Source organism: Mus caroli, unplaced genomic scaffold (genome assembly GCF_978045245.1).
Source record: "Mus caroli unplaced genomic scaffold, Mus_caroli_1 scaffold_13, whole genome shotgun sequence".
Classification (NCBI taxonomy): Eukaryota; Metazoa; Chordata; class Mammalia; order Rodentia; family Muridae; genus Mus; species Mus caroli.
Window position 1 is genome coordinate 62,088,683 of NW_028227268.1, and position 14,428 is coordinate 62,103,110.

Sequence of the window (14,428 nt, forward strand, 5' to 3'; positions counted from 1 at the left end):
TGTAAGGTCCCTGCAGGGATGAGCCACAGGCAGGGTTCTGGCAGGAATGAGGAGGGGTGCTTCCCTGTGCCCCTCCCTCCGTACAAACATTCAGTTCTCCCATTTAACGCTCCAGCTTCCCTTGACCTCTAGCTTTGGGCTGGAAGTATAAGAGGGTCTGCCTCCGTAGTGGACAGTCCACAGTTGTCAAAAGACACTTTGCCTGGATTTTACACAAACCAAAGCAGAGGGGAAGCCACAGCATAGCCACTCTCTAGCCAGGCCACTAAGTGTCAGCTACAGGTACAAAGGTGTGGTTCTGGTACTCAGACCACCGTATGGAATCCTTCGGCTGGCACAACAGCCTATGGGTGGGCTTTGGCTTCTGTAGCTTCCACTGGTCCAGAAATGGCAGTGGAACATGGGGGGTGAGGGCCAAGTCTTCTCAGAGGAAAACTGGAGAGACAATGAATGGTAGTCAATCTCAAGGAAGCTGGGATAGCAGCCAATCCAAACCTGTCATCTGAGATGGCTCAGGTCCCATCCTGATAAGGGAAAAAAAAATCTATATATCTGTTTCATAGGGTCATAGTTTCAGAATCCCCATTGCTTAAGAAGCCTTTACAGTCCCAAATCACCTTCTTCCTTTCCCTTGTTCACACCCATGCTGGCCACAAGGGGCTGGATTTGCTGAGTAGGGAAATCATGTTAACAACAATTCCACACAATTCCACATGGTGTTCTATTCTCTCTGTGGGGGCAGGGTGGTCATTAGCTAGGGATGGAGGGTGGAGATGTGTATGTCTCCATCTTGTAGATGTCCAGATGTCATACCTTGGTGAGGATCTGAAAGGCTAGTTGAGATCGGGGTTGGTTGATGGGTGATTTGAGGAGAACTTTGAGGTCGCTGTCCTCTGTGGCAAACATTGGAGGCCTGGGGATATATAAGCCATACCGTCCTCAAAGTCCACAACCCACTCCTCCTGCAGCCTCCTGGGCTTTAGCATCAGTACCCTATGTGAATTAAACACCAGTGGCTGGGCCACAGCAACAGAGACAAGAGGATCTGGTACCCCAAGAGGCCCCTCCTACTCTGGTGCTACACTCACCCTCAAAAGCATTGTTTACTACATAAAAAGGTAAGCTTCTCCTAGCAGCTACATCACCAAAGGCAAATTGACTGGACCAAACCCGGAAGTTCCCACAAAGGAGCTGAGCATTGCTGATCTCTGCTGGGAAAGCTCACCTCCCAGAATCCCACTTGCTTACTTTTTCCAGGTATCTGGTCAAGCTGGTCTTCTTGGAGATCTTCCCTCACATCCTTTGGTTTATCCTACTTTGTTCTTCTTTGTATCACTTGCTTTTCCCTGCTCCACATTTTAGGATCATCCACCCCACCATGAGGCATCTTGTGCTGTCTGGAGTACATATGATGATTGACATTTGTTGACTAGGTCATTCAGTACTTCAGGATTCTAAGATATGTCCTTGGGGATAGCAATAATCTAACATTACAGAATACAATGGTACTGGAACCAGGGCCTGCTCTGGGGTCTAAAGACAGCTTGATATCTGACCGAGGGAGTCGAGTGGGCTGGCCAACTCACCTCAACCACACAAACTGAGTGGGGCACTCTAGGAACCAGCATTCCACTAGGTTCTCAATTTCCTCACCTGTGCAGTGGCTGGCTGCAAAAACCAAAGTTAAGGGCTCATAAGATTTCCCAAGAAGGCTACCATTGTCTGCCAAGACAGGGTGTGAATAGTGAGAGAATGGAGACAGTTTGACAGCCCAAAGAGTTCTACTAATCTCTTAGAGACAAAACCAGGACTCATGGCTTTGATACCAAGAAGAATTTTGGAACTAGCAGGTATGATAAAAAAGAGTTAGAGATTTTACTAAAAATATTTTAATATAGGCACATCTCCATTACTTTCTATCGCTGTGATAAAATACCATGACCAAAGCAACATACAGAAGAATGGGCTTATTTGTGACTTAGAGTTTTAGAGAATTGAAATCCATGACCATCAAGGTGATGAGCATGTCAGCAGGCAGGCAGGCATAGACTGGAGCAATAGCTCAGAGCTTACAATTTGAGACACAACCATCAGGGCAGAGAGAGCTAACTTAGAATGGCATGTGGTTTTGAAACTTCAAAGCCCACCCCCAGTGACACACCTCCTCCAACAAGGCCACACCTCTCACTCCTTCCCAAACAGTTCTACCACCTACCAGCTAAGTATTCAAACTTATGAGCCTATGAGGCTATTCTCATTCAAACTACCACATTCCATTCCTTGGTTCCCATAGGCCTGTAGCCATTTCATAATGCAAAATACATTTAGCATAACTTCAAAGCTCCCCATAATGTTTCATAGTCTTAACACTCTTTAATTAAACATTCAAAGTCTCTTCTGAGACTCCAGGTAATCTCTTAGCTATAAATTCCTACACAATCAAAATTAAAAAATAAATTACATACTTCCAACATACAATGGCACAGAATATCCAATGCCATTCCAAAAGGGAAAAAGTGAAGTACAGTGTGAAAATACTAGACCAAAACAAGACCACAAATTCAGCAAGGAAAACTCTAAATCCTATAACTCCATGTGTGATGTACGAGGGTTTAAATGGCTCCATCCTCCAGCTTTACTGATTGCAACACACATCTCTTTCTTTTGGACTGAATCTATTCTTCAGCTACCAGATGTTTTGTTTTGTTTTGTTTTGTTTTTTTCCAATTATAAACCTATATAAAAAAGATTACTAATAACCACAAGACAGGGTCAATATTAGGCTGTCTTGAAATCTCTTCTGCCAATGAAAGTAACCCAATAGTTTTCAATTTACCCTCAGGCAAATTCTTAGGACACAGGCAAAAGGCAGTTGTGTAAATCACCAAAATATTACAAAGTTTCTCTAGCCCAGCTGCTAATATTGTTACCCTCTACAACATTTTGAACTGGACCTCCTTAGTCTATATTACCCTCAGCACTACCGTCTTCCAAGCCCCTACTAGAATGGCTTGTTAAACTCTGCTCACAGAGCTCAACAGTTTTTCTACTCCGAAGTACTGAAAACTTCTACATCCATTCAAACCGTAGATTTATCAACATATACTTTCTTGGTGGCTCTCAGTTCATATCTCAAACGTTTCCAAGAGGTCTTTATTCTCCTTTCCTTTCCTTTCTTTTTTTTTGGGGGGGGGGTTGGTTTTTTGAGACAGGGTTTCTCTGTGTAGCCCTGGCTGTCCTGGAACTCACTCTGTAGACCAGGCTGGCCTCAAACTCAGAAATCCGCCTGCCTCTGCCTCCCAAGTGCTGGGATTAAAGGCGTGTGCCACCACACCCGGCTCCTTTCTTTTTTAAATGGGAATACAGAGTAGGGCTGGAGACACCTTGTATGGAGATACAGATACTCTGAGAAGCTAACGCTGGAGGTTACTAGGGTAGCACTAAAGGTTTACGTCCTTTCCTATACATGGGTTTTCTGTAAGAGTTCTAGTAAAAAATGTAGTTTGATGGCTTGGAGGAGAGGAAGAACTTAGGAAGTTGGTAATTGTGGTGGAACGCTTGCTTCCTATCATGAAAGGCTTTGACTGGATTCCAGGGCGAGGAGTTCTCTGTCTCATGCACCCAAGAGTTTTCCTTTTATGGGTCCTCAAGAAGACATATCTGACAAGTTATTTCTCCACCAGTAAAATGAGCCAAGTAGAGTATAAAGATTAAAGTATATAGACAGAGTTTTGGGGGTTTTTTTAGGAGGGGGAAGTGGCTCTCAGGTGGGTGCTCTGGTCACAAAGACCAAGGCCAGGGACGTCACCATGGGGAGGGAGACAGAGAGGAGGGAGAAGAGAAAGAGAAAAAGAACACACACACAAAGAGAGGGAGGGAACAAGAAATGAGAGACCAAAATGTCTGGATTGTATAGAAAAAAAAAAATCCTTCGGAGGAGGGGAAGCCCAGCCCCTGTGCTGGAACATTCAGGGTAGAGGGGGAGGTATACCAGATAGGGATTGAGGGATGCTGGGAGAACTTGAAGGCAAGGTCCACTTTGGTATGTTAAATATGTATCTCAGCTGTTTGTCCCAGGTCTGAATCCCAACAATACCAGTCAGACAGCTGAACAATGTTGAGTGCATATAGTTGTTCAGAAAGCAATAGAAAGGTTGACTACTGACTGAGAAATCATGATTCCTGATGGGCAGGGAAGTAAAACCACAGACAAGCTACATGTCTACAACAATGGCAAAGGGCTGCTTAGTCACTCAGGTGACCATGGCCAGTGGTATCCTTCCTGTTGTCTGGGGATTCAGAGGTTCAGGGGTGGGGAGGCAAGCTGACTGTGTTGGTTAGTTTTATGTCAAATTACACAAGCTAGAATCATTTAGGAAGAGGGAACTGTAATTGAAAAAAAATTCTCTACTAGATTGTCCTGGGACAAACATGAGGAGTACATTTTTTTTTTAAACTAATGATTTATGTGGGAGGGCCCAGACTACGGTAGGTTGTGCCAACCTTGGACAGGTGGTCATGAGTTGCATAAGAAAAAGCTTGAGTAAGCCATGAAGAGCAATCCAGTAAGAAACATCCTCAATGGGCTTTGCTTCCATTCCTGTCTCCAGGTTCCTGCCTTGAGTTCCTGACCTGATTTCCCTCAGTGATAAGAGTGTGACCCAAGAGTTCTAAGATGAGAGAAACCCGTTCCTTCCCAAGTTGCTTTTGGTCATGGTGTTTTAACACGTCAACAAGAGACTAAAGAGATGTTGTGGGAACTTAGAAGATGAGACTCAGTGCAGTGCAGACAGAGGAGGCCTACCTTGTGACGTTTCAGAGGGAAGCAAAGATTGTTTCAGGGCCGCTTACACGATATTTGGAACTAAGAACCGTCAAGGCAAAACCTTTGTTTTTTTCTGGGACAATGAATTCTGTTCAGCTAGAGCTGTGATCTGTGATTAGCAAGAGGTAGCATAGCATCGAGGCAAGATTTTTCTGGGAACTATTTCCTCAGGATCAGCACACAGAAGCTACGGTCCAGAGAGGGCCAGGGCTATATATACCCCATGCTAGCAGCCAAACTTGGTCATGTGTCACAGCCTCCCAGGCAGTCCTGGGTTTGGAGGCATGAAGAGGTCACAGAGAGCAGCTGAGGCTTGGGGCCAGGAGAAACCAGGAGCCGCCATTGGAGGAAGTGCGGCCCAGTCAGAAGCTTCAGGACTGAAGGGGTCATGGAAAGAGGTTAAGCTTGGTACAATATGACAGTCGGTGTCTCTGAAGAAAGCCCAGGAGAGGCTCTGGGAAGGTACAGCCCAGTTGCAGCTGAGGCCCCAGCATTTTAGAGATGCCAGCACCATGGGATGACAGCCAAGCACAGCAGTGGCTGCGGAACGGAGCCAGCCCGATCCTGAGACAGCCTATGTTGTGCTGGGTATGGCAGAGCAGGAGAAAGGGGGCTGTCTCAGGCCTTTGGAACCCTGCGGGTCTTGCGCAGGTCCCTGAGTCAGGCACTGCACTTTACACTGGTGGGCTTCGGTTTTGCTCTGACTAAATTATAATTGTTCCCTGGTTCTTCCCTCCTGGGGTAGAAAGGGTGTGATTTATTTCGATTTTTACAAGAACCCAAAGTTGAAAGACTTTGAAATTTTAAAGAAACTCGAGAGTTTCAGAGAGATTTTGGGATTTTAGAAAGACTTAGGATTTTTTTTTTTGTTGTTGTTGTTTTGTTTTTTATTTGGTTTGGGGGGGTTGGTTTGGTTTGGTTTGGGGTTTTTGTTGTTGTTTGTTTGTTTGTTTGTTTGTTTGTTTTGTAGTCCTGGATGTCCTATAGACTGACATGCCTCTGCCTCCCTAGTGCTGGGATTAAAGGCATAAACCACCACCACTAGTTGACTTTGGATATTTTTAAAAGGCTGAATGTTTTATTATTTTTTTAAGATTTATTTATTATTATATCTAAGTACCCTGTAGCTGTCTTCAGACACATCAGAAGAGGGCGTCAGATCTCATTACGGATGGTTGTGAACCACCATGTGGTTGCTGGGATTTGAACTCAGGACCTTTGGAAGAGCAGTCAGTGCTCTTAACCACTGAGCCATCTCTCCAGCCCAAAAGGCTGAATTTTTAAAATATTTGAACTTTTAAAGACTGTAGGACTTTTTGAAGTTAGAATATTTTATATTGTGCTAGTGATATTAATATAAGATCTTTGGGACAAACAAAAAAGGGAAGTTTATGGTTTAATAGTGATGTGTTTATATGTCAAGTTCACACAAGCTAGAGTCATTTGGGAAGAGGGAACTACAATTGAGAATATTCCCCCACCAGACTGACCTCCAGAAGAGCCTGTGTGGTATTTTCTTGATAATGACTGCTATGGTAGGGCCAGACCACTCTGGGTTGTGCCAGTAGCAGGCAGGTAGTTCTAAATTGCATAAGAAAGCAGGCTGAGCAAGCCACAGGGAGCAAGCCAGTAAGCAGCTCCCCTCCATGGCATCAGCTTCAGAGCCTGCGTCCAGGTTCCTGCTTAGAGTTCCTGCTCTGACCTATGTCAGTAATGAAAAGTGACCTAGAAGCTGTAAGGTGAAAACAAAAAAAACAAGAAACCTTTCCTCCCCAAGTTGCTTTTGGTCATGATTTGTATCATAGCTATAGAAAACTTCACTAAGACACCCATCTAGATATCAACTGCAGAAGTTGATGGGGAGCTGTGAGCTATATACCCCACTAAGGGATTTAGGTAGGGAGGTAGGTAGATAGATAGATAGATAGATAGATAGATAGATAGATAGATAGATAGATAGATGATATTATAGGACATAGGCATATATAAGTATATATAGGCATATATAGTCATATACATAGGCATATATAATCAGCAAAGTCTACCTAGGATTGTTTTCTTCCCAGATCTCCTAGGAAAACTAGTTTCCAGAAAAATGAGCTATGTACCACCTGTGGTTGACATGCCTAGGCAGGGGTGGGAGGTGGGCGGGTGTCCCCACTGAAGATACACAGCTTCAGTCAAAACCCAGGACTCAAGGGCCTGACAGATCTGGGGCTCAGTTTCTACTTGACTGTGACCCACTAGACCAGGTCCATTCACCATGATCCTGACCTTACCATCTGTCCCTGTGGGCTCAAGGCCTTGGCTGGCACTTTAGGTAATACAAGGGGCTAACAAGTAGGGAGAAGTATACAGAGGATGCAGCCCTGGGGTAGACACACCCAGGGCCAGGGAGCACGATGGAAGTAGGGGGTAGTAGGGTCCCTGAGGATTGTTGCAAGGCTTCAACCAGAAAGAAAACCAGCCCTCATAGCAATGGGACTATGACCTACAACTGGATTTGCATGTCTCTCTGCTTAGGAGAATTGAAGCAAGTATTCAGAGAAAATGTGGGCCCCAGCTTTGGCAACAGTGCCATGCACAGCAGCCAAAAGACAACAGCAAGCTCTGCCTATCCAAGATGAGGCAGGAGGAGAATATCATGTCTGTCTGCAGGACAGAATCATTCAGCCTTGGAAAGGAGTGAGCAGTGTGCTCACCACAATAAATAAATAAATAAATAAAAATTAAAAATAAAACAAATCGACAAGTGTGTGTGGTCACACAGTGTCACTCAGCTGGAAGCAGCCGTTGCACAATGCATACATATTTCAAAACATCACACTGAAGCCAGGTGTGGTGGCACACACCCACAATCCCAACACTCAGGAGGTAGAGGCAGGAGGGAAGTGAGTCTCAGGCCAATTTCTGCTATACAAGTCTGAGGCTAGCCTGGACTATGTGAGACCCTGTCTCAAAACAGAAACCAAGGACAACAAAGTTAATTAATTAAAAAGTAACAAGGGCTCAAAACCAGATTAGGCAGAACACCAAGTGACAAGTGAGAGGCCCTGAGTTCCATCTCCAGTCCTGTCAGGATAAAGGAGGGGAAGGACAAGGAAGGGGATGATGACCCACCGGGACCATGACAGCAACAGCAGTCTAATAGTGAAGCAATCCAACCCCGCTCCACACCCACTTTCTTTCACACGCTCATTCACTCTCACATACACCCTCACATGGAGAGCCAACCTCCAGAGTGGGGGTGGGGGGCCGCGTGCCATGCGCTGGGGGCGGTTTCAGCCTTGCCAGCCACACTTTATAAATTTTGCATCATCTTGGCTATGAATAGCTCCTTCTGCAGCAAGGCAGACAGATCAAAGGGAGAAGAAGGGCCCGAGGAATGCTGGGGGAGGGTCAGGATGTACACTGAATCCCTAAAGAAGCTTTGGAGCCTGAGGGAAGGTGGGTGGGTGGTAGGGTTGAAGGTGGGGGGGGAATGATATCCCTTCCCACCCTACAAGGTGCACTTCCACGACCAAGGTGAGGTTCCACAGGAGTTCCCAGTAGGAACCTGGAAAACCTGTGTGCTTCCAAGATCATGGAATAGGGAACCTGGAGTGGCACATGAGTTGGCCTGAGGCCCGGATATCTGGTCAAGTAGACACTATTTTCGGACGAGCACCATGAGTTCCTCAGCCAGTCAAAGGGAATGCATGATGGGGCTCAGGTGAACTGACAGGGAGGCGTAACGGGAAGTATGGTTCAGTGAGGTACAGGTCAGAGGTTAGGGAGGTCCCCAAAAGGCTGATGCGTTTATGATCACTTTCATAGCATCTGTGGCTGGGAGACCTGGGTTCAAATCCTAGCTCTGTCCTTTCCTAGCTGTTTGGCTTTTGGCCAAATCCATGACCTCTCTGTACCTCAGTTTCCCCAATATTGGCTTAGGAGTAAGTAATAAAAACCCCGTAGCTGGGTGGTTGTCCAGTGCAGTTCCTGGCCCCCAGCTGATGTCTACTTGAGGCATTGCCTCCCCCCCCCCCAGCCCACTTTGCCACCCCACCTGACACAAGAAAAAGCTGGTCCTGCCCCAGGCCATATGAGCACACATCATCCCATGCCACCAGTGTTGTGGCTTGCCCATAAGAGCCAAGGAAGCCACTGGCAAACAGCCCTCCCCACCCAAGGGGAACCCAGTTTTTGAAGCTTACGGTCTACCTCTGCCAGTCCACCCATCTATTTATACCATCATCTCATGTCCCCAACTTAGGGTCTCTGGCCACTCCTAACCATCTGTCTCACTGGACTGTCATAAGCATAAATGTTCCCAGCCACCTGGGTTGGTGACACCTTTACTTTGTCTAAGCGCCTGCCCACACTAGGAGCTGCTCCACTACATCTGCTCTCTGAACAGCTCCTCTGAGGGAAAGGCCATTACTATCCCCAGGGCTTCTGTGGGCTGACGGAAGGGAGGCAAGGCACTGGCCTCAACCACGCAATGTGTGATTTCAGCGATGGCTCTTACGCGCAAGTGCTGGGAGAGAGGGTAAGTCCCTCCTGCTCCCTGGACCTTGGTTTCCTAAGCAATATCAGACCTCGGGTGCAGAGACCCCCATAGCAAGACTATAGAGTCCAACCCCAGCCTTTTGCTTGCTGGCTGGAGAGATGAGTACCCAGCCCAGCATGCACTTATCTTCCTGCCTCCCAGACCTGGAGCCTGAGAGCTGAGCTTAGCACTCAGTAAGGGCTTGGGAGGTAAGACAGGGCAGGGTTTCTACAGCTAGGGACATATGAGGAACCCAGCCCCTCCAAGGGACCAGTGAGCACCCACCTGACATTCTTTTTGGCTTCCTGGGGCTCTACCTAGGAACTTCCTCCAAAATAAGACATGCCCTCCTTGAGGAGAAAAGGGAAAATAGATGAACGAACCCAGGAAAGCTGGCCTTACAGAGTCACAAGCTCCCCCCCCCCGCCCCCGTCAGAAAAGCAGGTGCTAGGTGAGCAGACTTCCCCATAGAGCTGCTTGGGGGAAGGGGTGGGGGTGGAGGGGGTAGGGCATGGGGGACTGGGGATGGGGAGGAACGGGATACCACTCTAGCCTGCCAAGTTTCCTGGGAGTTCTCAGGAGGGATGGGCCTTCCAGCGATGCTGGAGTCATCCCTGCTCCTGAACATGACCCCTTACTCATACTCCTGTTAGTGACCCCAATAAACCTCTGATTCACCAGGTGGGATCTGAGTGACATCGCTGCTTTGACCTGTTATCCATGTCCTGTGAGGGGTGAGCACACATTTACTCTAATCTCCCCCAAATCAGGCAAGATAGGGTTACCACCATCACCATCACCCCCACCCCAAATGTCTTTCTTCTCTCTTCTGCTGGCCAGGTCAGAGGGAACCTCAGAGATGCATGTTTCTGAGGTTGTTCCCTCAGAAGGGAAAGATGGCTGCACTGTCACTCGGAGCCCATTTCCCAGGCTGGCTCTGGTGCTTGGGGTGTTTTTGGCATGTTTGTCTTCAGAGTTCTGCTACAGCCACTTCCTGCCACTGAAACTTACAAGCTATGTGACTCTGGGCACATGGCTTAGCTTCACTGTTCCTGTTTCCCCAGCTCCAAGACAGCAGCTGACAGCCTCTGGCATGGTGCCATGGCCTCACGTCCCAGCCCCCCAAATCTGGTCAACTTGGTGTGTGTGAGCAGGACTTCTCACTGATGTTAGGGCCCCTCCAAAGCCACATACATTTCTCTTTGCTTGGTTACAGAGTCTCCTTATGTAGCTTAGGCTGCCCAGGAACTGGCGATTCTGCCTCAGCCTACAACGTTGGGATGTCAGGTTTCCAGGGTTGCACCTTGACTCATTGTGCAAGCTTAGACAGACCACCTCACCTTTCTCTGCCTCAGTTTCTCACCTTCAAGACAGGCTTAATGCATATCTAACCCTAGACTCTCATCATGAAAATTAAGGGGTGGAAATTAAGAAAAAAGTCCAATCACCAGTCCTGGTCCTCTTGTTGCTGACACTGTCATTTGTCCCCAGCCCTGTACCTCCATCTGGGGCAGGCCACAGGCACTCAGCTCAGATGGGAACTCTCCATTCCAGGCACATTAAATACTTCTCTATGGCTGTGATGAAACACCACGACCAAGACAACTTAGAGAAGGAAGAGCTCATCTGGGTTTGGAATTCCAGAGAGATACAGGCCCAAAATGGCAGAGAGGCAACACACGTGTCAGGCAGAGCGAACAATCAGAGATCGCGTCTTCAGTCACAAACACAAAGGAGAAAGAGCAAACTGGAAGTGGAGCAAGGCTATGGTCTCCCTCAGTGATGTAACTCCTCCAGCAAGGCTGCCCCTCCCATAACTCCCCCCCCCAAACAGCACCACCTACTGGGAGCCAAGTGTTCAAATACTGAGCCGATGGGGGACATTTCTCATTCAAGTCACCATGGGAGCTGACGATTGCCTCATCCCACTGCAGCTGGCATGCAACAAACACATCAGATAGGAAAGCAAGGCTGGCAGACCACAAGCGCTCAGCCATACCCTGGCCAGGAGAGTCTGGCAGCAGGGTCCTGCTCCTACCCTTAGGTCTGGGCTAAAGTCTTGGATGTGATGTCTAGAGAATTTTTTTTCTCATGTATTGAAGGCTTTGATCAGGACAAACCTACCTGCCCACACATTTCAGTGTGGGAACCTGAGGTCACAACTCACTTGGGAATGGCTCACACTTGAGAGTCAAGGCCAGGTAGCCTGGGACAGCTGCAAAAAAACAAACACAGTTGAGTTCTAACTCCAAACCCACCTCAGACACACAATTGCACCTACTCTGTGACATGGCTGTTAGGAACAGAGCTAACAGACACACAAGGGACCAAGGGTTCACTGAGGGACAGCTCCTGTTGCCCACAGCCACTGGAATTTATAAAGGCATGTTGAAATGTGTTTCCCATCCGTACTGCACATTATGAACTTTCTGTCTGATAGATCAAACCCCTCACTGACTTCAGACACCTTGGATGACCTGTGCCTGACCACCTACCTGTTTCTTCCATCAAACCTTCCAGGCACAGACACTATGGCTCTGGTTTTCTCTGTGGTGCCAATAGAATGAACAAAAGGCCTGACACATCAGAAGATCTTAGATCGTGAGTATCAATGGGAAGGATGGCAGCGTTCACCACGGATAAGATAGCAATATGGCTGCTGTCTTAATTAGGATTTTATTGCTGTGAGTAGACACCATGACCAAGGCAACTCTTATAAGGACAATATTTAATTGGGGCTGGCTTACAGTTTCAGAGATTTGGTCCATTATCATCAAGGTGGGAGCATGGCAGCGTCGAGGCAGAAATGGCACTGGAGGAGCTGAGAGTTCCATCTCTTATTCCAAAGGCTACTAGGAGGAAACTGGCTTCCAGGCAGCTGGGATGAGGGTTTTTTTTTTTTCACTGTTCAAGGTTTATTTGGTGTTTTCATTGGCATGACACTTGGGTGGTTGGTTCCATCATCCATATGCAGATCTTACATCTCACATAATATTGCAACGCACACTTCAGACACATAATATATAAAATATCCTGTACAACATTTATGCACAAGATATGCATCATGGACGTACACACTGGAGCCAGGTTAGGACTAACTGGGAACTCGTTGGCCTAGGCATGTTTGGTGAGGGTGCGCAGGGCCAGCAATGCAGCAGGCTCACAGGGTAATCGAAGCCTGCACAGTTGGCAGTGTGTCTCGGAGACAGTGGGACTGTCACACTAACCAGGTCACCACTACACAAGTACCACTTGGCAGCAGGGCAGAGCTGTGGGGAGTGAGATGTTTCCCCACACCACCTCAACACCGCTGAACTAACCACAGCTCAGACGAGAGGGGTGTGGTCTGCCTAGAATCCCTGCTGCAGCCTGGACAGTGAAGTGCTAGGACACTGGGAAGACTTTAGAACTGCAGCTCCTTCTGGATTCCCCAGAGGGTGTCTGCACTCTTCTTCAGGCGGGCCTCTTCCTCAGGAGTCAGTGTCACCTTCACAACATCCGAGATTCCATTTTGTCCCAGGATACATGGGACACTGAGGAAGACATCATCATTGATTCCATAGAGACCCTTAATCATGGTGGAAATGGGATGCACCCGCCTAAGGTTCTTCATTATGCTCTCGGCCAAGTCTGCCACAGAAAGGCCAATGGCCCAGGATGTGTAACCTTTCAGCTTGATCACCTCGTAGGCACTGTCCACCACCTGCTTGTGAACCTCCTTCCACTGCTCCTTGTCTGCGTCAGTGCCCAGTTCTGGGTTCAGAGACTTCAGGGAGACGCCGGCAACATTCACACCACTCCACACAGGCACACTGGAGTCACCATGCTCTCCCAGGACCCAGCCGTGACAGCTCATGGCGTGAACCCCCAGCCTTTCTCCCATCAGGTAACGGAACCGAGCTGAATCCAGATTGCAACCACTTCCAATAACTCGGTTTTGGGGAAAGCCACTGATTTTCCAAGCCACGTAGGTCAAGATATCCACTGGATTGGAGACGATCAGCAGCTTGCAGTGTGGACTGTACTTGACAATGTTGGGAATGATAAACTTGAAGATGTTCACGTTTCGCTGGACCAGGTTGAGTCGGCTCTCCCCCTCTTGCTGACGGGCCCCCGCGGTGATGATGACCAGCTTGGAGTTCGCAGTTACACAATAGTCTTTGCTGGAGACAATTTTTGGTGTTTTAAGGAAGAGGCTGCCATGCTGGAGATCCATCATCTCGCCCTTGAGTTTGTCTTCCATGACGTCAACAAGGGCAAGCTCATCCGCCAAGTCCTTCATTAAGATACTGATGGCACAAGCCATGCCAACAGCACCAACCCCAACAACTGTAATCTTGTTCTGGGGAGCCTGTTCTTCCTTAAGAAGATTCACAATCAGCTGGTCCTTGAGGGTTGCCATCTTTGAATCTTTTGAGACCGCTAGTGCACGATGGGGGGCGACGGGCGAGCAGAAGCAGCGTGGCCTGGGCTAGGCGACAGTGGCTCCAGCACCGGGATGAGGGTCTTAAATCCCACACTCACAATGACACGCTTCCTCCAACAAGGCTACACCTACTCCAACAACCATACATCCCCATTCTGCAAGTTAGTAAGTTGTTTTAATTGGGGGCAAAGCCATCTGGAATATGAAGAGAAGTATCAAGCTAGGACCAGGGCTGAGTAACACACTCTGCCAGCGCTTTGGGTTACACCATCAAAAACACTATTAGGGGGTTGGAGAGGTCGCTCAGAGGTTAAGAATGCTTGCTGCTCTTGCTGGAGTTTTGTTCCCAGCACTCACAGCCACCTATAACTACTGTTATAGAGGATCCTACCTTCTGCTTCCATAGGCACCTGCACTGCACACTTGTGATGTACATACCTATACTCAGGCACACACATCCATGTACACACACACACATACACACACACATAGCTCATGTATGACATATTGTAGAGATGCTCAGGTCAGAGGCACCTTCTAATGGCTCCTAGCCTTTTGCACTAGATGCTTAATGCGCAAAGTATCACCTTGGCCAGAGAGAGGAAGGGAGAGCCACCAACTTTTCCATATTGTAGACTGCAGGAGGGTG

The 14,428-nt window shown here is 47.8% G+C and overlaps 1 pseudogene; it reads right to left on the minus strand.

The window, feature by feature from the left end:
• Positions 1 to 12,260: 12,260 nt before the first annotated feature.
• LOC147001495 (L-lactate dehydrogenase A chain pseudogene) lies at positions 12,261 to 13,838 on the minus strand (annotated as a pseudogene).
• Between the last annotated feature and the right edge of the window lie 590 nt (positions 13,839 to 14,428).